The sequence below is a fragment of the Crocuta crocuta genome, unplaced genomic scaffold (genome assembly GCF_008692635.1).
Source record: "Crocuta crocuta isolate KB4526 unplaced genomic scaffold, BGI_CrCroc_1.0 scaffold10, whole genome shotgun sequence".
NCBI classification, from domain to species: domain Eukaryota; kingdom Metazoa; phylum Chordata; class Mammalia; order Carnivora; family Hyaenidae; genus Crocuta; species Crocuta crocuta.
In genome coordinates, this window is record NW_027527551.1 from 2,396,563 (window position 1) to 2,419,789 (window position 23,227).

Genomic DNA, 23,227 nt, shown 5'->3' on the forward strand with positions numbered 1-23,227 from the left:
TTTTGCCATAGTTGTTTATTCTTGTCCCCATTTAAAAACAATTTTAAACCAAATTCTAGACATTGTGTCATTTTAGCCCTAAATGTATCAATATGTCATTTTTAACACATTTTCCCCCATAACCACAGGGCCATTATTTTACCTAACAAAATTAACAGATTACTCTGTTTGCCTAGCTTCTGAATTGTAGTCCATATTAGTGTCATCCAATTCCTTTACATTATCTAAAACCCAGATGTATTCAAGTTAGTGGTATTTTTAAAGCATCTGTTTTTCTTCATTTACATGAAAATAATTTGTATTTTCCAAGTTCTTGATTTTAACTTACAGAAAGTTTCAAGCACATAAAAGTGCATGAAATCCATGTAATAACCCCCCATGTACCTACCACCTAGCTTTGACAGTTATCAACTCAATGCTCAATTTTCTTTCATCTGTTCTTCTACTTTCTTCCTCCAGGATTATTTTCAGACAAATCCCAGATATCATTTCATTTGTAGTCTAGTGTATCGTTAAAGGATAAGGACTCTTAAAATATATATATACATATTAAAATATATATTTATTTACCCCCCACTCCTTAATATCATCAGATATCCATTGTTCAAATTTCCAGTTGTCTCAAATGTCCTAGGTTATTTTATTTATTTATTTTTCAAGTGTTAGTTTTTTTTAAAGCTTACACAAAGGCAGTTTATTAACAGAAAACAATAATTTGAGGAATCCTGTTCATAGACCACTGAAAAGCCAAAAATTAAGTCCTCCATTAAGAGAAACCTCAGGTTGCATGTAGCCCCAGTCCCAGTTCCAGGAAAAGCCTCAGACTGTTCAAGGCTAAGGCCATCCTCAGACCGCCCTCAGTTCAGCTAATCAAAAAGAAAAAAGAAACACTCCTGTGGTCTGAGTCAAGGCTGGGAACTGCAGATACAAACTAGCCAATTTCTCACCGCTTGCCTGAACCCCACGTGGGCCCTTTGAACTCACCTCATAATTGGCCATTTTCAAAGGATTCTCAAAAGTCATGATTGGGTCCCACCAAAAGTAATGAACACCTCACAGATACTAATGGTCAAAGCTGTTACCAGGGGTGCTGCTGTACAATTGAAATTGGTGCTTATGTGATGATGCTACATGTACTGTAACACCTCCATCCCTTACTCCTTAAAAACCCTATTCGCTATTGTTCTTCGCTTCACCTTGCTGCCATGACACCGGTAGGCGGGTGAGCCCCTGCTCGAGCTTGTAATAAAGACCCTTCTGTATTTGCATCGGTGCCGGCTCCTTGGAGGTCTCTGGGACTCGCAATTTGGGCACAACACCACAATCACAGCGACCCCCCATTCCTGTGGGTGCTGTTGGATGGGTTAGGGGTGACATCCACAATCCCCCTGGTCTTCATTCCTGAGTGAGCAAGGGCGCTAAGGGCTGACTGGGCCCTAGGTTCAGGGGTCTTGGTTTTATTTCCTCCTGTGGCCTGGAGTTTGATGTGGAGGACAGTGATGCCCAGCTCCTTGCACCTCTGGGTTACATCCTGGGTAGTCATCAAGGCAGCATAGGGAGAGGATGCATCTTGGCCAGCCTTCCCCTCCATCCCACCGGTCACATGGCAGATAGTTACCTTGACAGATACATTGGTCACGTGGAGAAATGAGTCATTGAGAGATGTAAAGATGTGGTAGACACCAAACACATTTTCTCCTTCAGCTACCTGAGGTCCAAGGCTGACCTATTCTTTTCTTTCCCTTTGCAAGGAGCCTTATCTGAGCATCTCCTCCATACTCTGCCACTGGAAAGCTCAATGTCATAGTTTAATCAGGATCCACATAAGGTCACTAACTTCCAGCTGGTGGGTAATGACTTTTTAAATCCTTTTTAATTTAGAGGTTCCCCCTCTCTACCTCTCTTTTATCCCTCTTCTGGTAATTTATTAAAGAAACCAGGTTTGATCCTTCAGAGTTTCCAAGTCTGGATTTTAATGATTACATCCATGTGGTTTATGTTTATAACATGTTCTTATGTCCTGTCCTCTCTATTAAGCTGTTATATCACTGTTGAGCATACTAAATATTCTTGTAATTCTGAAGATACAAAGGTTATTACTTTGTAATACCTTGTGTATTTTATATACAGGTATATAATGCCAGTCACCACTTAAGGTGTGGCCTTTTCTATTTGGTGAAACAGTATTTTTATAAAAATATTTTAATCCCCCTCCCCCATATTTTATTTATTTATTTTGAGAGACAAAGTGAGAGCTAGTGGGGGAGGGGCAAAGAGCGAAGGAGAAAGAGAATCCCAAGCAAGCTGTATGCTATCAGCACAGAGCCCAACATGGGGCTTGATCCCACACACTGTGAGATCATGACCTGACTCAATATCAGAGACGTTCAACCAACTGAGCTACCTGGGCAACAGTATTTGTAAAGGGAGTTGATAGATAATTAGAAGTTGTAAGCCAGATTCCTTGGCACTGCAGTGGACTACTCTTCACCTAATGAAAAGCAGCCCTGTCGAGGCAACATTAAAAAGAATTTTGTTTATTAATGTTATGCAATATCTAGTACACTTACCTTTATCTTCTTAAATTTGCAGATAGTGGAATTCCACTATTTCCTCATGTAAAATGAAGGCTATATCAATATCAATGGCCTTTGGTGGGTCTTGAATGAGAAAGCACCTAGTACAGTGCCAAGTATAGAAGAGACATTTAAATGTCCGTTTCCTTTTCTGTAAGCATGGCCATAATTGTGAGACTCTTCTGTCTTCAGTAGAAACTTTTAGGTAAAAAGCTGGTAGCCAGGAAAGCCATACCTTGTCTGAAGGGTTAGTTTGGGCCAAGAACACGTCTGTCAGAGTGAGCCAGGTGCACAATCTTAGAACAGGTTGTGGAATAGCTGGTTAGAACAGATGAGTCATGTCACATGTACCCATGTTCTGCAGTTCCCCCTTTACCCCCCAGCCTCTGTGGCTGCTGTCTGACAGATAGTATAGCAGAAGATGGGCATTAGGTCAGTTCTAGGAGTACAAGAAAAACTGGCTGAATTACTAGCAAGACAGAGCAGCAGAGGTGGCCATGGGAAACTAGGGACCAAGCATGCAGACTGGCTGAAAGATGTAGATATAGCTCCAGCAGCAAGGAAGGACAAGGTCGTTGCAGAGAAACGTGCAGAAAGTCTAATGAGAACAACCATGAAAGACCATTTCTTTTTTTTTTCTTCTTTTTTTTTTTTCTTTCAATTTCTGGCTTCTTAAATGATAGTTTCTTTCATGAAGCCCTAAAATGATTTACTGGTAAGAGTTTCAGCTAAACTTCTAAGTTTGAATAACAGAACATCAAATGGAGATGACTTTTGCAATTATTTTTGACAGCTAGAATCAGACATTTGGACCTGGGATAATGACCATCTGTTTGCCCCTGCTTGATTGTGTAGGAAATGTAAATGATATTAAGCTAGCTAGTAGTATAGAAATTAAATTTACTTATTTGTTTATTTTTTCAGTTTTATACCTTTATTTGAAAGCACTTAGTACTCACCCACATGAACTGTCTGTAGATTTTTGAGAGGGTGACAGGTGCATAGGTAACCAACGTATAGAGCGTGTTTGGTGAATTTTTATCCTCATTATGTTTACTGGTCAAGTGCACACATATGTGGTACAGAACATTTCTTATTCCTGTTGGCCAGACAGCTTTGTTGAACCTGGTGTCCATGTGCACATCTCCTTTATGGCAAATTTCTGGATGTCTGAGTACCTGAGGAACACTCTTCTTCTTTTTTTTTTTTTAATGTTTTTTATTTATTTCTAGGAGAGAGAGAGAGAGACAGCGTGAGCAGGGGAGGGTCAAAGAGAGAGGGAGTCACAGACTGAAACAGGCTCCAGGCTCTGAGCTGGCAGTCAGCACAGAGCCCAGCGCGGGGCTCAAACCCACGAACCGCGAGATCATGACCTAAGCGAAAGTTGGACGCTTAACCGACTAAGCCACCCAGGCGCCCCAGGGACACTCTTCTTGAAACCCACTCCATGGATGTTCTTGTGAATGTTGATGGTGTATTCTCTGGCAACTACCTTGTTGATAGCAGAACAGCCCTTCTTCTTACTACCTTCTTTGCGGTAGTCATTCTGCCAGGGCCTGGTTGCAAAAAATAAACAAAACAAGAAACAAGAAGCAAAGAAACAAGAATAGTATAGAAATTTAAATGCACTTGCTCCCATCAAGTGATTGTCATCTCTTGTTTGGGGGAAAGCATAGGGATAGAGGAAGCTTCTCAAGGAAACTCCCTTTACTAGTTATTTTTCTCATAGTTAGCAGCTAATCTGAATACTCTGACTAGAATAGGCTTTATAATTATAAAGTAGTGCTAAGTTCCTTATTAGCTATGGGAAACAAATTGTATGGTATTTCCTGAGTTTTAAAGAAGAATTGATTAAAGGCTAAGAAATCGCTTTTCCTTCTTTGGCAAGGTCCTTTTTAAATCTAATCTCACTAGTCTTTGGGCAAATACATCAAAGTATAAGGGACTTGCCTATGATTTGAACTACATCTCTGTGTCTTTCTGGTGAATAATAGAAATAGTAAAGAGGTTAAGTTGTCGGAGCTTATAAAGAGCTTCTGAGGCAAGTAAATCTTGCTACCAGTGTTTGCTCCTAATGTTCCTTAATTTAAGCAAGATAGTTTCATGTTTCTGTTCTGGAATAAACTCTGAAAACAAATATGTTGAGCATACTGGAACAGAGTAGAGTAGGAGAAATAGTCAAGGACATTGTACATTCATTCACCAGAGTAGAAGGTACCCACGGTGGCCTGTGTTATTCTAATACAATAGAACAACCTAGATAAATAGATAAAAAAATTTTTTATAATCAAGTTGACTCATTATTTCTGGGGGAAAGACAGAGAGAGAGAGAGTAAATGCACAATTGGAGGAGGGACAGGGAGAGAGAGGGAGACACAGAATCTGAAGCAGGCTTCCAGGCTCTGAGCTGTTAGTGGAGAGCCCAGCGTGGGGCTCAAACTCACAAACCGCCAGATCATGACCTGAGCTGAAGTCAGACAGTTAACTGACTGAGCCCCAATAGAAATGTTTTAATATGCATTAATTTATAGGGCTCTTTACAGAACCCACCTTTTAAGCATAGGCTGTTCATTCTTTCAGTGAAATGTTAAATGCCAACTATGTCTTAACACCATTACAAGAACTGACCCAGTTGTTGAAAAATGATTACACAAGCGTGAGCACTAATTTTGGTTTGCTTTGAACAAAGTATAGACAGGACCATTCTGTCTAATTATAGCATTGAGTGGGTACTATGCTAAGGGATCTGATCCTCACCACAACTCAAGTATCAGATTCAGAAGTAGTGACTCACCCTTCACTCAGGGCATAGAGTAAAGAAAAAATGGCTACTCTTAGAGTAGAATTAACACTTAACTGGAATTGAGGTGATCTTTTGGGTTTTTTGTGTAAATTACTATATCTAAATAGGCTGTGACATCATAATTTACTGTTTTTACCAAGTATCACAAATTAGGATTTGACAACTGGTGACACCTCCGACCCCCTGCTGGCCCTCCCATGGGAGCCAAACTAGGATTGGTGTTTCATGGGTGTTAGCCTGTGGGGAGCTGTTGGGAAGGGAAGAACTTGGATCCTATTATCTATTTCTATAGTTGTAAAATTTCTGGAACTTTTGAAGCCACGGGAACTTAATTCTCTTAATTTCCTTCTTCCTCATCTTGCTTCCATTTCTGCCCCCAAATAGAAATAATCACATTTGTAAAAGAGGGCAAATAGTGAAGCAGCAGGTTTAGGCAGATGTTGTTAAGTGCAGAGAGCAGGAAGCCATGTTTACTAGGCCAGGTTACTACCTGGGAAGAAATTTGCCCTTAGAGAAGAGTCTGGGTACAAGGGTAGTAAAGAGAGAGACAATTTCAGTTTCCCTTGAGGACTGTCATTCATATGGGTCCTGTGGAGCTGATGTAAAGGAGTTATTTCATTGGACCTGTTGTAAGCCTCTTGTTCTGTGTCCAGGTGGAAAGGAATTGTTTTTGTGTTTGTTTGTTTGTTTGTTTTGAATTATAGTGAGGGGTCTGTTGAGCACAGTGGAGCAGAGTGGAGTATAAGAAATAGTGAAGGGCATTGTACATTCATTGCCTGGAGCAGAAGGCACCCATAGTGGCCTGGGTTATTCTGATACAATAGAATACTACTCATTGGATGTAACAGGAGAACAACAAAAGTAGAACAATTCTCAGTTCCTTAAATTTCTGTAGTTTATTGGGAGATCCATGTATAACAGTAAATTTATTCACAAGTGAATTGAACTAGCAGGTTTTTGCTTGGTTGCTATTGCAACCTTCACGGTTCCTTTCCCTAAAGGGAATCCAGTTGGACTCCTGAGAAAGGTTCTTGGTTTTGTCCCCTGGCGTGGTGACATGCCGAAAAATACTTGAGATGTGCTTCATGTACCCTCATGAACTTGTGACCTTGAATGTACCAGGGTCTAATACTGGGATGGTATTAAATAAACTTCCTTTTGCATTTAGATTTTGAGGTTTGGAAAGCATGCTCTTCCTTCCTTTGATAAAAGTCTCTGAAGTTGAACAGTCTTTGTTGGTGGAATGCCTTTTTTCTGCCACTGGAGAGGTTCAGGCTGGGTGACCTCTTAGAGGGTGGGTTATAAAAAGGACTTAAATGTCATATTGGAAATAGGTAACCTTTAGATTATATACACATTTTGTTCATTTATAAAATGTAAAAAGTTAAAGATTTTCCCAAATCTAGAAAAATAAAACTGGGAAAAAATTTAAATGTCTTCTTTACTCTTCACCCACATTATTAGGTTTTCATAGCTCTAATCAGTCTCTGTGTTTCCCTCCTATTTGGAAATAATGGTTACTTCATACATAACAGGTATAGTTCTTTAAAAAAGGGGGGGGGACTTCAAACTTTCTTTGCTTTCCACAATCCACATACCTTTATGACTGTATCAGAAACGTAAATAAAGCTTATCTTTAGTAATTGCATTTCCAGAAACAGCTTTAAGTCCTCCGCTTCAGGCAGTCAGGTTTCGGAAAAGGATGTTTTTCTTTTGTTTTTGTTTTTCAAATGTATTTATATACTCTAGTAGTATTTGCATCCACATTTTATTTTTAAAATATGTAACTTATTTCATTTGTATGACAAACTAATTTGTTCAGCTAGAGCAACCAACCAAATAAAACCAACCGTTGTCCTTTATTTCAGTTGCAACTTTGGGGAGCTTTTTTCCTTGGTTTTCTGACATATTTCAGGCTATTTTCAAGTTGTCCTGGTATGCTTAGGTTTTAAGAAACTGGCCATCAGGGGTGAAAATGGCAGAATTTTATATCCTTAAATGAACTTACTGACTCATTATTTGCCCATCTCTGCACATCTTTTCAAGAAAAAGTAGATTTGCTAACATCATTGGACAAGGGGCACAAACAAAGCATTATGCTTTGGAAGATAGCAGCTGTTTTAAATCATCATCATTCTCTTTTGAAATACAAAATAGCACTAAAGAGGAGAGGTGCGAGGTTGCCCCGATATCACTACAGAGTTGAATGTCTCCTTTGCAAGCTGTGTCATATAATGGGCTTCTCTTTATTAGCTTGTCTGAATATATTGGTGTCTCTTTTTTTCAACTTATGGCTCACCAGTGTCTCTGTGAGTGGCTGTATGAACAACAAACCTCACTCACTGGCCTGTGTTGTCTTATGCATGGGCCAAATTTCAACCATATTCCAGTGATGAACCTACTTAACAACTTATACTGTCCCCTTTAGGAATCAACTGTCAAGATCTATACCAAAGGATATTTAGCAAAAGTAGGAATATGACTTTGATTTTAAGTGTTGGAAGTTTACATTAGGGGGGCTTATAAACAATTTTTTGTTTTCATTTGACAAATTCTAAAAAAAATTTTTTTGAGTTTATTTATTTCGGGGGGGTGCCTGGGTGGCTCAGTTGGTTGAGTGTCGAACCTCGGCTCAGGTCATGATCTAGCTGCTTATGGGTTCGAGCCCTGCATTGGGCTCTGTGCTGACAGCTCAGAACCTAGAGCCTGCTTCAGATTCTCTCTCCCCCGCCCCCCCCCGCTCCTCCCCCACTCACATTCTGTCTCTCTCTCTCTCAAAAATAAATAAACATTTTTTTTAAAAAGTTTAAGGTTATTTATTTTGGGAGGGAAGATGGGCAGAGAGAGGATTCCAAGCAGGTTCCACACTATCCGTGCAGAGCCCAACACGAGGTATGAGCTCCCAAACTGCAAGATCATGATCTGAGCTGAAATCAGAAATTGGACTTAACCTAATCGATTGAGCCACCCAGGGGCCCCTAATTTTTAAATTTTACTTGAGAGACAGGGAAAGTGAAAGAGTATGTACAAACTGGAGAGGGGCAGGGGGGAAGAGAGAGTCCTAAGAAGGCTGCATGCTTCTTGAGGAAGCTGATCCTGGGCTCAGTCTAAGGACTGTGAGATCATGACCTGAGCTGAAATTAGGAGCTGATGGCTCTACCAACTCAGCTACCCAGGTGCCCTTGTTTTCATTTGTTTCTTGTTGTTGTTAGTAGCTTAAAGAAGTGTTGATTCTGTTAAGAAAAGACCTCGGATGAGCTGAAATTTGAAGTGTTTATAAAGATACTTACCTGTTTGGGGTGCCTAGATGGCTCAGTTAGGTAAGTGTCCAACTCTTGATTTTGGCTCAGGTCATGATCTCACATTTTGTGAGTTTGAGCCCCATGTTAGCCTCTGCGCTGACAGCGTGCGTGGAGCCTGCTTAGGATTCTCTCCCTCTCTGTCTCTGCCCCTCCCCAGCTCACATATTCTCTGTCTCTCTCTCTCTCAAAATAAACATTAAAACAAAAGAGATCATTCCCTGTGAGTGCTCACGGCATTTTTTTGTGAAGCATTTTACATGCATATGTGTTAAGGATGCAAGATTTTTCTTGTCATATTATTAGACCTACAAGTGAGGTATTCTTTAAAAAAACAAACAACTCCCAGGGAGGTTAATCAGCTAAAGTTGAGAACAATTGCTTTAGGAAGATTCAGAGATATGTGGGACGCCTGGCTGGCTCAGTTGCAAGAGAGTGCAACTCTTGATCTTGGGTTTGTGACTTCAAGCCCCACATTAGGTATAGAGATTTCTAAAATAAACAAACAAACAAACTTAAGGGAAAAAAAGGGAAGATACACAGATACCTGGCTTGGGTTTCTTGGTGGCTGGTTATCCTTCTTGGAGAGAAAATAAGGAAAGGGGCTTAGTGTGTAAAAATTGGGTTGGATTGGCAGTTGGAAATAGGATCTGAAGCCCAGAGGCAGTTGGTTCTAGAGATGAAGTATTGGAGAATTACTGGCAGCTAGATGGTATTCAGGGTTTCAGGGGTAGGTAAAATTGCCTTGGGAGAGCTTGCATGATGAAGAAAAGATGCAGAATCCTAGGGAACCTTGAAATGTTCTGAGTAGGAATAAGAGAACAGATACATAGGTATTCAAAAAAGAAGCAGGAACCACAAAGGAGGCCAAGAGAGAAGATAGCATCAGGTTACAGGGAACAGAGGTGCCTGGCATATGGTGGGTGGCTCAATAAATACTTGTTGCAAGTAGAATTTAAGTTTCTACTGGATTATCAGTTAGGAGATTGCTTGGTAAAAATTTAATTGGGAGTAGTATTTTTCCTATCTTACTCTAAGGCTTGTCTTGTTCTCCTTTGTAAGTTCCTTATTCTCTGCTTTAACAGAGTTTTTTAGGGCTTTGCTATAGGCCATTGGTTCTCCCAAGTGTGGTTCCCCCAGACCAGAAACATCAACATTACCTGGGAACTTGTTAGAAGTGAAAATCCTCAGGCCCTACCCAGATCTACTGAATCAGATGCTCTGGGGATGGGGCCCAGCCATGTGTTTTATAACAGACCTTCCATGTGATTGTGGTGCTTGCTCAAATTTGAAAACCAGTGTCTTGAGACTATTTCTCTATCTGTGCTTTCTCCTTAGGCATTTAGTGTTTGTTTGTTTTTTTTAATCGAGGCTTAAATTACCCTGCTGTGTGGGAAAACTTCCAAATTTACCTCTTTGGTTCAGTTTTCTGACGACCAGGTCCACAAATCTAATTTGTGTCTTACTCATTTTGATTTGGATGTCTCTTCTTCCTGCTCAATTTGTCCAAAACTGAAGTCAGAATTTTTTTCCCAGTAGTCTTTTCTGGGACTCAGTAGTAGACACTATCATCCATGTGGATGTTCATGCTAGAAATTTAAGCTTGATTCACTTTCTTACACAAATACTAACAAGCGTTAAGCACGTTCTCTCTACTGGTATAGGAGACACATGCACGTGCGCGCGCACACACACGCACGGACAAACAAAATGGCGATAATGAGTGCCCCCCAAGTTAAATGTGAGACCATCTTTTAGGAAGTGTCAATTCTCAGAGCTGCTAGTAAGTGATGAGCTTGCCTTGCTGAGTGTGATTCTAGGTTTTGAAGGTTAATAAGTATTATAAAACATGGTTTCTCAACTCAAGTACTTCGTCTTGTGCTCAGCCAAAGGAACTTGTGTGTAAATGTATAACATAATCCAGTTACAGTTACTGGAGAGAATATACAAAGCTATGTCTGTTGTAGTCCATAAACAGTTCCAGGGAAAGGTGAGTTATGAAGTGTAGGACTCTGCGGCCAGAATGTTTTGGTTAAAGTCATGATAGCACCACTTGCTGTGACCTTGGGCAGGTTAACCTTCCTTCACTATGCCTCAGTTTCCTTAACTGTAAAATGGAGATAGTAACCATCCATACCTCAGAGCTATTGGGATTAAATTCATAGTATTTAAGACTTCGGAGTAAACAGTGCCTGGCACATAGGTAAAGGTTCAGTAAATGTAAGTTGTATTATTACTCTCTCTCACCTTGTCACTCTACTTCAGCCATTCTTGGATTCTCTTAGCTACTAGTACCTCTTCAGCTCAGACATACCATGCATTTGGATGCTTTAAAATGCTTAATGCATCCAGGTCTTCGTTTAACCCTCCTCTGATTCCCCAGATTCAGTTAGGGTTCCTTTTATAAAAGGTTTCCTTAATACCCTGTACTTTTTCACAGTACTTTGTAAACATTATGTTTTTAGTAGCAGCTTTATTGAATGTAATTCATATACCATACAGTTAACCTATTTAAAATGTGTAGTTCAGTGCTATCCACAGAGTTGTGTAGCCATCACCAAAATCAATTTTAGAGCATTTGATTCAAGTCATAAGAGTACCACTTGCTGTCATGAAGATAGCAGAAAGACTCCCTGTACCCATTAGGGGTCACTTCACATACCCTCTACTCCTCCCAGCAAATCTACTTTCTGTCTGTCTAGAGTTGCTTTTTTGGACATTTCATGTAAATAAAACGATACATGTGATCTTTTGTGCTTGGTTTCTTTCACTTTGCATAGTGTTTTCAAGGTTTGTCCATGTTCTAGTACATACTAGTACATCATTTCTTTTTATGGCTGAATAGTATTCTGTTGTATGGATATACACAGTTTGTTTATTCGTTCATCAGTTGATGGACATTTAGGTTGTTTCCACTTTTTGGCTGTTAGGAATAACGGTGTTGTGAACATCTGCCTACAGGTTTTTATGTGGACATATGTCTTCATTTCTCTTGAATATATGTTTTCATTTCTCTGGATTATATACATTTTTAGGAGTGGAATTGCTGGGTCATATGGTAACTCTGTGTTTAACCTTTTGATAAGCTGCCAAATTGTTTCCCAAAGCTGCTGTATACTTTTTACATTTACATACAGTGTATGAAGATTCCAATTTATCTATGTCCTTGCTAACATTTATTATCATAAATAAATATGATAAGTAATAAATCATAAAAGATATATTATTATCTTTTAAATTCTAGACATTCTAGGGGGTGTGAAGTAATCTCATTGTGGTTTTGATTTGCATTTTCCCAATAGCTAATGATGTTGGGCATCTTTACATGTGTTTATTAGTTAGTAGTATGTCTTTGGAGAAATTATTCATTTCCTTTCCCCATTTTTTAATTGGGTTATGTGTATTACTGGGTTACAAGAATTCATTATATTTTCTAGATACAAATTCTCTATCAGGTACATAATGTGCAAGTATTTTCTCCCATTGTGGGAGGTTGTGTTTTTCACTTTCTTGATAGTTAAAATTTAACGTTTTAAATTTGGTGGAGTCTAATTGTCTGTTTTTTCTTCTGTTGCTTGTACTTTTGGTGTCATATTTAAGAAACCATTGCCTAATCCAAGAAGATTCATTGCCCAGTTTCTTCCAAGAGTTTTACATGGTTAGTTTTAGCTCTTACACGTTATGTAACTATTTTTCTGTCTTCCCTGTTAGAATGTCAGCACCACAGGAGGACTAGGATGGTGTTTGTCTTATTTATTTGTCCTTTGGGGCTCATTTAAGGCTTGGGAACCACTAAATGTTCAATGATGATTGTTAATGATTTTGGAAAGACCAACTTTAAGGAGCTATTATCAAAATGCATTAAAACACCTAACTTGAAAGTCTAGTTTTTTGTTTTTTCTTTTAGAGCTAGGAACTGAAATATTTTGTTAATGTTGCCAGGAGCTGAATTAATACTGAAGATCAGGTTTAGGTAAATAAGTGTGTTTATTATACTTGCCTTCGTTAGGTCTCAGAACTTGCTTGTTGGTAGCATTACAAAACTAGGCTTCATAGCTGAGTACTTAATACATTTGCTCTTAGACTTTTAGAGTTTTGTTAATTTACTTTGTTCACCATCTTTGATTCTTAAGAAAATAAACCAGTGAACAAGTCCCGTATGTCCTTGTGCTAAACAAAAATTTTATGCCACTTTCCAGGAATCTGATACCACCTTCAATAGGTGTTGAAAGATATAGAACCTCTTTTCTGGTTATTTCCACAGTTAAGAGGATTTTGTGAGTTTTTCCGAACAAATGATGTTCCCCTTCTTGTAATACTAGATTTGGAGTTAAGGTGGCATCTGAACTGAGGGCTTTGACATATATTAAATTCAACTACTGTGAGTTCCCTGAGATACATAAATTTTGTGTAAAGTCGCATACTTCATCTTTTGAGGAGAATTGGCATTTTGAGAATGAGTGATTTTGTACCTGACTAGGTGTCAGTTTTTGTTTTTGTTTTTTAGTGGATTGATGCTATAAAGTAATTTTAATGTGAGAAGTACCACACACTAGTACAATAACCAAATGTAGGTATCTTGCTAGATTTCAGACAGAACCTGGAGAAAAATTATTAGGATGAATCTGAATCATGGTGGGAAATACCACCTCATTTAATATTTGGGTTTAAGAAGGCCTCAGTAACAGGTATTTATAAAGATGTGTATGTGTTTGCATATATTAAACAAATTTAGAATTTTACATCAGAAAAATAAGTCAAGCAATCTGATACTTGTGAGGATACTCAAGAGAAAGAATAGTATTTGGATTTATTGCTTAGTTACAGTGACTTGTCTGCTGCTAAATGGAATTGTCATCACTTTATATGTCAAATATGAGATATGTCTCAATTCTGATGAAATTGCCATTAGGTCTGTGTTTATGCTTGTGAATTTAATTTTTATGATGGTAACCTCATTCTGTCATGAAAAACTTAAAATCTGCTAGCCTTGCGTGCTGTATTTTTATGTTGGGAAAAGCAGATTATCTCTAATGCTAGGATCAGCAGCCCGTCTTACCCACCCATTACTGTCTTCCTTGTCCATGGCAGTAGCTTTCAGAATATAAGTTTAGGTACTAATTAGACATAATCTTAAGTCATTTGGAGTGGGGGGAACTTTCAGTGAATTCTTCCATATTTCAGGCTTCCCATACTCGCTACCACTTATTTTGTTGTGAACTTGAATAATTTTGTTTTTAGTGATTTTTTTTCTTTGATCCATAGCAGTTAATTGCAAAACAAAAGCAACAAACAAAATATGCCAAACTGCAGCTTCCACAAATGTCAAGAGAATAGCAGAGTTCCTGTACTTCAAAGTCATGAGGGTGGGTGAGGTGTGGGGGTTTGATTGAAATGAAGGATTTATTAGTCTTCTATGTTCTATTCAGTTAAGCTGTTTTTCTTTTGACCTTTAAGTAAGTAGGTCACATATACATAAAACAGATTGATTTTTCTCATTATATTTTATTTTGTTTTAAAAATAACTTATTACTTGTATAATTTATAATAGGTTTGCAGCACTGTACATGTTTTTATTATGTATGACCATATTCCCCTACCCAAAGAGGGACAGGGAGTATTACACAGTTCTCTTTTTAGAGATAAAGAAGAAAATAGAAGCCAGTGTATAAAAATTTGATTTGGGCAGTTTTTTTGGAAACCTGTTTTGAGATCTGAGATATATCTTTCTCTGCTTTTTTTTGTTTTTGTTTTTTTTTTTTTTGTTTGTTTGTTTGTTTTTTGCAGTGCTTTCTTACCTCACTGTCACCCTAAATTGCCGGATAAGTTTAAAAGTATGGCCTCAGAAATTAAGGAGCGCACTTGCTTTGATGAGCACAGGGTGATGTATGGAACTGTTGAATTACTATATTATATACCTGAAACTAATATAATGCTATTGTGTTAACTAATTAAAATAAAAACTTAAAAAAAATGAAAAAATATGGCCTCCTAAATAATGATAAAATGATTTTGCCTAAAATCACTGTAAATTGCAAATAATTTAGATGGCCAACCCATTTTTATCGTAATCGTCTTTCTAGGTGTGGAGCTCTATGTGAGACTGGTTTGTTTTTCAAAATATATTTACAAGATTTATTAAAATATGGGTTTTACCTACTTTGTTTTTGTTCTTTGTGGCAAAAATTATCATGAATGGTTCCTGGCACACTAAGGCTGTATCTGAGGAAGTACCCAAGAAGACCTTAAATCCTTGGGATTCTTTTAAAAATAGCTCATCTGATGGGGCGCCTGGGTGGCTTAGTCGGTTGAACGTCCGACTTTTGCTTAGGTCATGATCTCGCGGTTCATGGGTTCGAGCCCCGTGTCGGGCTCTGTGCTGACTGCCAGCTCAGAGCCTGGAGCGTATTTCGGAGTCTGTGTCTCCCTCTCTCTCTGACCCTCCTCTGCTCACCCTGTCTCTCTCTCTCCTAGAAATAAATAAAAATATTTAAAAAAAAAATAGCTCATCTGAGAAGACACTCCCCTTTCAGTTTAGTGTGAGCAATAGATTTCTCTCACACTAGCAATTAATATAAAATATAAGTTCTAATTAATGCATTAGAATTGCATCTGGAAAAAAGGTTTCAAAACTATGAGTTTTAAAAACAAGCTATTAAAAATGTTCCATCAAAATTTTCACTGAATACTAGGATTTCTCCCAAGACCTGAATTTTAGACCCCATTTTTCCTCCACTACACTTCCTACACTACTATGTACTGTGTGTATGTATAAGGCCATGTTGATGTGGTTATAAAGTCATAGCCTTATTAAATGTCTGTTTTATACCTTTTCCGATTTTGCCTTGCAGTCCACTAATAAAGCATTAATTAATGTAATTAGTGTAGATTGAATAAAATATCAACAAGCCACAAAGGCAGATAAAGTGCCACATTTTAAACCTGTGTAAAAGCAGTGGAATACTCCTACAAACCAAGCTTTATGTCACTACTTGTTGCCTGCAGTGAATTTCCACTTCTATTAAATATTTGTGAAACACATGGTTTTCCGTAGAGTTGCAGTGTTATATTTAAAGATTTCCACTTAGTTGTTTCTATACAGCATCCTTTTGAAAGTTAGGTGGTTATATCTAGTAAGTTTATGGATTATGCATGCATCTTTGTACTTAAAAAACAGGCCATATTTAGGTCCTACTAAATGGAACCTTCCTCCATGAATGCTTTTCAGATAATAAAAAAATTTTTATTGTGTAAAGGAGGAAGAGAATCTAGCATCTGCATTAGGATCATTTTTTCCTATATCCTATTAGCTAATTCCAAGATTGTTTAATACGGTATCCACCCATTTCATTTGGCGGCAACTTTTGGTCTCATGAAAGTAAGACTGATTGTTCAGAATTGCTATGTATATGTGCTTTGGCACAGCATGAAGGTACCCTTAATAACATTGCCATTGTCTTTAAAACAGCTTGCAGTTATGACTGCAAATAAAAGGGTGCGACAGGAGGGCATAGCAGATAATGGTTCTTTTTTCCGCCCGTAGTGTAGAACAGATCTGCTTTGTTCTATGAGCCTTTTGTGTTCTCTTGGACTACCTACTGTATTTTCTGTATATTGTTCCTGGTCAACTAAAATGTTTGCAAATTTGTCACTATAACTTTGACATGTCTACAGTCAGCCACTTTGATTTCTTTTTGTGGAGGCAAGCAAAACAATGTGGAAAGAAATTGAGTGGCCTTGCTTCTAGTGGCATTTATTTTTTCACTTGAATGTTTAAATGCTTACATGTTTAAATTGTGTGACTCTTGTCCTCCAAACGTTTGTGTACTATTATCTGTTTAAAAATTGGGGAGTGGTCTTTAGTTTTAATCCTTTTCCTTTTTCAGTGCACAGTAATACAATCTTTATTGTGTAATATATTTTTAAACAAGGATTTTCTGTGGAAAGAATTGCTGGCTATTTGAGTGGCTCTCTTTGGGAGAGTGCACAGGGGGATGAGCAGAGGGACAGAGAGAGACTCTTAGGCATGTTCCACGCCCAGCATGGAGCCTGACCCAGACTAGGGACTCCATCTCACTGTGAGATGGAGATCCTGACCTGAGCCAAAATCAGGAGTCAGAATGCTAACCAACTGAGGCACCCAGTGCCCCTATCTTCTTTTAAATAACTGTGTCAAGTGTTGAATGAGGAGAAAACAAATATCCATAATGCAGAAGTCAGAAAACTTTCCTTACTGCGTTACAGGGTTATCTTCGAATCTTCTATTCCTCATTGACCCCTTTAAGAGAAGGACTGGCACTTAATGACCTTCATGGCAATCACATATGGTTGTTAGTATTTATTCTTATCTTACTGACTCAGAAATGGAGGATCAGAGAAAACAAGTATTTTGCCTATAATCACATATAACTTACAGTAGTGTGAATCTAAAGTGAATATTTTCTGTTCTCAGCATATTATTTTCTATTTAAAGTGGCTTATTTTTAAGGTCAGTTTGTCCTTTGGGAGATACCTTTAGCATAAAATAGTTAATATGTTAAATAAATCAGAATTCAGTGATGCTTAAGGTATACTAATGAGCAAGGATAACTTGTCTTTGCTATTATGGAATTCATGGATAAATAGCCTTACCTTTAAAAGTTCTGTAGTACTTTAACATGGATTTTTAAATTTGATTTCCATGTTAAGTTTCTTCCATATTTGGATTATTATGTTCATTTTACAGATGCTGAAACTGAGTTGCCAGCTTGAGGTAAGTGCCAAGTATTGGTAGTTATGAAGTTCAGGTTTTCAGAAGAAAGCAGTGGTTTACTATACATAAAGAGAACCCAGTGATTTGGAATCCAGATACTTCAGGCAAGCTATACCATCAATTCTTCCTTAGTTCCCTTATCTTTAAAATGAAGAGACTAGGGGCGCCTGGGTGGCTTAGTCGGTTAAGCGTCCGACTTTCGCTTAGGTCATGATCTCGCNCCTCTTTAATGATGCAGATCTCTAAATGTTCCAGAATGATTACATTTTAAAGGCTTCAGGGGTCCATGAATTTAAATGAGAAAAATGTTAAATACTTGTTTTCACCAATCTCTAACTGAAATTTAACATCTCCTTCAAACCACAGCAAATTAGTAAGCAGTCCCTGTGACTTTGTGGGATCACAGATTTTTTTTAATTGAATTTTTTTAAGTTTATTTATTTTGACAGAAACAGTGCACTTGAGGGAGGGGCAGAGAGAGAGACAGAGAGAGAGAATCTGTCAGTGTGGAGCCTGATGTCGGACTCGAACTCAGGAACCGCAAGATCATGACCTGAGATGAAACTAAGAGTCAGACGCTTAACTGACTGAGTCACTCAGGCGCTCCTGGAATCAAAGATATTTTTATGTCACATTGCAGTTGTTGCAGATATCTTGAAGATATCATTTATGTTGGTCATAATTTGGAAACTATGGTAGTTAATAGCTCGTCGTTGAAGCTTGTTATTTTATAGATTACAAAAGTAAAAAGTGCATTTAATACTATATGAGTTTTTAAAAAATATTTTGATATATTTTAACATAATTGATTTTCTTTGTGTGGTTTTGTTTTAAAAAATATTCTGAGAATTTATACTGCTCACATACTCCAAGGAAATTTAAGGCACAAAAGGTTAACTACGCCTCTTGTCCTCAGTGACTACAAAAGGGCCCTGGTTGCTTCTGGTTGATGTGAAAAAACTTCTGGGTACTACTTTTTGAGGGGCTGTGAGTGGATGGAGAGCCATCTCTATATCACTGTCAGGTTTCCAGAATGATGGATTATGATTATGTGACTTTTCACTAATATCGAGGAAGCTAGATATAACCAAATGGTAGTAATAGAAGTAAATTTATGATTATCTCTATTTTGGATATTTTTTCCAAGAATGAAGTTTCTAAGTGGTTGTTCCATTTGAGGGATGTAGGAAAAGAACTATTATTTGAGGTTATCTGTTGTTGATATTCTAAGCCAGGAGGACAAGGTTGCCAAGAACAAAAGTTACCCACACAGCACACAGTACTGCACAGAGTATTTCTGAAATGGATCAGTTGGAAGGCTGTATTACCTTAAAAACATTAGGATAGGATATTTACTGTTGAGTGTGTGAGTGTGTGTGTGTGTGTGTGTGTGTGTGTGTGTATAGAGATTGCCTTGTTGGTTTATTTTCCTTGCTTAGCTCATAGTAATTTCTGTATTAATTAGTTATGAGGAAGGAAATGGTAAGAAATTCTTCATATTGGTAAGAATTAGGAATATTCACAACACTCAGTAGTTTAATTGGAACACAAGCCTACAGGAATTGTGTCCTGTGGTGAGTCTGTTATTCCATTTGTAGTGCATTTATCTTTGGATTGGGTAGGGTGAGATTTGCATTCTCCAAGTTACAATGAGTTTCCAGATCTTTATCAGTCAGTATTAGGAGTGACTGTTTTTAATAGTGATAATGAGGCAGCTATTCCCAGGAGGAGATTTAGTCACTGGCAAAATTGTCAGAAACCTGAAATAGTTCAGGAAAACGCAGGATGGAAAAAGCACATTGTTTCAAAAACAAAACAAAACTCAAGGTGCTTTTTTGGAGAGTGAGATGGAGTGGTTGGAGGTGGCAAGAAACCAGATGAATTTCCCAGAGTCTGTAACCTATCTAGAAGCCGGAAGAGATTAGTAGTATTTACCTAAAGCACTCTAGTGTGAACAAGAGGTTTTGAATGTCATAAGATTAAATTGGTTAACAGCCAGTAATCTGGAATATTCTTTGTGTACGTTGGCAAAATTCAATTTGACTCTGAGAAAAGAAGTTCTTCAGGTGGCAGCTTGTTTTGGTTGCCAGATTGAGAAAAGATTGGCGTGTTATGCCAACAAGATATTTTACTGGTGTTAGGGGTGTGTGTGTGTGTGTGTGTGTGTGTGGAGTCTTCATGATCCTGTAGGCCATATTGGCATGCTAGAGTTTACTAACTAATAATGCAGACAAGATAATCTTTGCCGTGATTAGGCGGGATGAAGATGAGAAATGTAGACCATGTCTCCAGGTATGTCTATCCTACCTTAATTTTAAGTGCAAAAGGAATCTTCTTTACATTAGGATTTTTTCATGGTTTTCTGCCTGTCAGCATAACAAACTGTAAAACCATGTTTAGTTTTCCTTAAATCCAGAAATGATTCTATACCAAATCCAAACAAACCAAATCACTCTTAAGGGAATAAGTGAAAACATGTGTAGCTAGCTGCCTTGGCTGGCCTACATATGTTTGCAGATTGGCTCAGTTTTCTTTGCAAAGCAAATTCCTTCTTAAACATCCTATGATGACCGTGACCATCCACACCATCCATTGTAGAGGTGAACAGAGGATGTGACGATTATCTGAACTATGTTTTGCAAATTCTGACCATGATAAGTTTTCTAGTTAGACAGCTGACAGCTGACAGCCGACCTGACAGCTATTCAAATACAGGGGAGAAAAAAAACCAAACAAGTAAATATTATCCAGTTGTGTTAACATAATAAATGCTATATTATAATTTTGGTGTACTGAAACCTTTTAATTTAGTTTTGGAAATAATAAAGGTATGAAAGAAATTGAATTTGTTGTTCCCTTAAAGTCACACTCAAGAGTTAATTATGTTTATGTGAATTTTTCACAGAGTTAAACAGAAAGTGTCTTTATAGTGTTTTGAAAGAATGTAGGCATGGAGAAGGAAACCCAGTGTGAGATACGGAGTCATTTGCTATAAACTACTGAGGTAACTCCTGGAAGGAAAGCCACCACCTTTTCCTGGGCTGGGCCAGATTGGGTATTCTAGAACATATAGAATAGGAATATCCCTAACTAATAGTTCGAGTTAGATGATTTTGAATATTGTAAGATGATTAAGGTTTTATTATACAAGTAATACATTTTTGTAGAAAATTTGGAAATACTGCAACAAATGCAAGAAGAAAAATTTCTTGTTGACAAAACTTGTAATATGAAAGAGGAGTCATGAACTAAATTAAAACATTCTGAAGTTTTTCTGCTAGTTTTTTTTCATGTTTTTATTTTGTATGTTTTATCAAAGTGGTAAATGTGCATAAAGATTTAATAGCTCTGTAAGACTTGTTTTGAGAAGCAACAGTTCTCCCACTTCATCTCCCACTTCTCCCTCTCTAGAGGCAAACATTTGAATTTCTTTATCTCATTACATTTGCATTTCTGTGTTCTTATAGGGGAGGAAAAATTTTTTACCTAACACCCTTCTAGGTTCTCCAGCTGGGGCCCTGTAAATTGAACTGACAAAAGACATTAACAAACATGCATACAAATTTATTTAATAAAAGTTTTATGTGACATGGGAGGCATCATAAGGAAATGAAGACCTGAAGAAATGGTTCAGCCTGAATTTTTTTATACTAGACTTAAAAAAAATTTTTTAATGTTTGTGTAAACTTCTTAAGAGGGAGAGAGACAGAGTGTGAGTGGGGGAGGGGCAGAGAGAGAGAGAGAGAGAGAGAGAGAGAGAGAGAGAAACAGAATCCAAAGCAGGCTCCAGGCTCTGAGCTGGGCCTCAAACTCACGAACCACGAGATCATGACCTGAACTGAAGTTGGATTCTTAAATGAGCCACCCTGCACTAGATGCAGGTGCCCCTGCACTAGATTTGATGGAAAAGTGGAATGGCATAGAAAAACATGATAGGACAAAAGAGTATGCACTAAGGTTATTAAACTGGGTAAACCTGGCAAGGCCGTTTCCTTTGGATTTCTCTCTGTATCCCTCCACCTATACAGATAAGGATGTTCTTTTCCTGGTATAGTAAGGACATCTCTTATGTGAAGTTCTTTGGCCCTGCTTCAAGAGAGAAGGGGAAGTCAGGAAGTCCTTCCTGCACCTGCCTTCTCTCGGCTTTCTTCAGTTTAAAATATTCAGTATGCCAAGGCACCATATTGTAGGGTAGCAAGTTCAGAATACTGTCACTCTTTTTTTTTTTTTTTTAATGTATGTTTGTTTATTTTTGTGAGAGAGAGCACGGCATGTGCGTGAGTGGGGAAGGGGCGTAGATAGGGAGACAGAGAATCTGAAACAGGCTCCTTCACGCCGTCAGTGTGAACTCATGAACCATGAGAATGTGCCCTGAGCCAAAGTCGAATGCTTAACCAGCTGAGCCACCCAACCACCTTTGAACACTGTTATTCTTTAAAAAATTTTTAACGTTTATTTTATTTTTGAGAGAGAGAGGGACAGAGTTTGAGCAGGGGAGGGACAGAGAGATAGGAAGACAGAGAATCCAAAGCAGGCTTCAGGCTCTGAGCTGTCAGCATTGGAGGCCAAGGCAGTGCTCCAGCCTGTGAACCTTGAGATCATGACCTGAGCTGAAGTTGGATGCTTAACTGACTGAGCAATCCAGGTGCCCCTGAACACTGTCATTCTTTTTTTTTTTTAATGTTTTATTTATTTCTAGGAGAGAGAGAGAGACAGCGTGAGCAGGGGAGGGTCAGAGAGAGAGGGAGTCACAGACTGAAACAGGCTCCAGGCTCTGAGCTGGCAGTCAGCACAGAGCCCAGCGCGGGGCTCGAACCCACGAACCGCGAGATCATGACCTAAGTGAAAGTAGTACGCTTAACCGACTAAGCCACCCAGGCGCCCCTGAGCACTGTCATTCTTAACAGCGTGCTTACTATTCTGATTTCTTGATTTCTCAGCTTCAGGCAGTATCTCTTGATTTCCCATTACGGCAGATGAGGATTTAGTTCTTAACATCCACAGGTATCCTTTTTCTTCTCTAATCCTAGTGTAATTGCTCATAACTTTGCTTAGATTGGTATTCAGTATTTACACAGTTAAGACTGAACATACTGTTCACAGTTAAGCCATGGAGTAATCTGTGAACACTTGTACTTTCCTCTATAATTTTTGGTTTTCCCTGAAATGTTTATTTTTCTTTGTTATTATTTAAACTTCTCTCTAATGTAGCTCAAATTGCAACTTGTTCATATTTCCTTTCAGGAAGTTCAGACACTTAAGGTATTCTCTTTGTTTCCCACATTCCTGAAGATGTGCTTCCATCTGGACTGATTGCCCAGCTCTTCTCCTGGGACTTCCCTTCATCCGCATCTTGGGGATACTTCTTGCTTCTTTATTTTGGATTTCTTGTTTTCTAGATTTCCTATTTCCCTGTTTCTTGGTTTATGCTTTTGTTTTGGCAGAAAGTATTCTGATACATTAGGTTCCTGATAGTTTATGTGATCGGTTTTCTTTGTTTCTCTATGTTTGAAATTGCCTTAGTGTGAGTTTGGTTCCATCGATTGTGTGGAGTACTTGGTAAACCCTTTCCATCTGGGAACTATTTGTTGATGACTTTCCGTCTTTATTTTTCTTTTTTACTTCATTTAAAGAAGTGTGTTCTCTACACACAACGTGGGGCTCAAACTAACAACCCAGAAATCAAGAGTCCCATGCTCTTCCAACTGAGCCAGCCAGGCACCCTTTCTCTCCCTCTTTTTCCTCCCCCCCCTTAGTTTTCTCTTGAATTCTTCATACTCAGTTATTGGACTTCCAC

The 23,227-nt window shown here is 38.2% G+C and overlaps 1 protein-coding gene across 9 annotated transcripts in view; it reads left to right on the forward strand.

Moving 5' to 3' along the window:
• The window catches only part of FBXO34 (F-box protein 34), an 84,258-nt gene that overhangs the window by 23,767 nt on the left and 37,264 nt on the right, over window positions 1–23,227 (forward strand). The window contains exon 3 of one of the 9 annotated variants that reach the window (XM_077768363.1): window positions 17,404–17,430. The exons of the other annotated variants lie outside the window; for them this stretch is intronic. The gene's annotated coding sequence lies outside the window, so the exon portion shown is untranslated. The remainder of the gene's footprint in view (window positions 1–17,403; window positions 17,431–23,227) is intronic. 9 annotated transcript variants of the gene reach the window in all.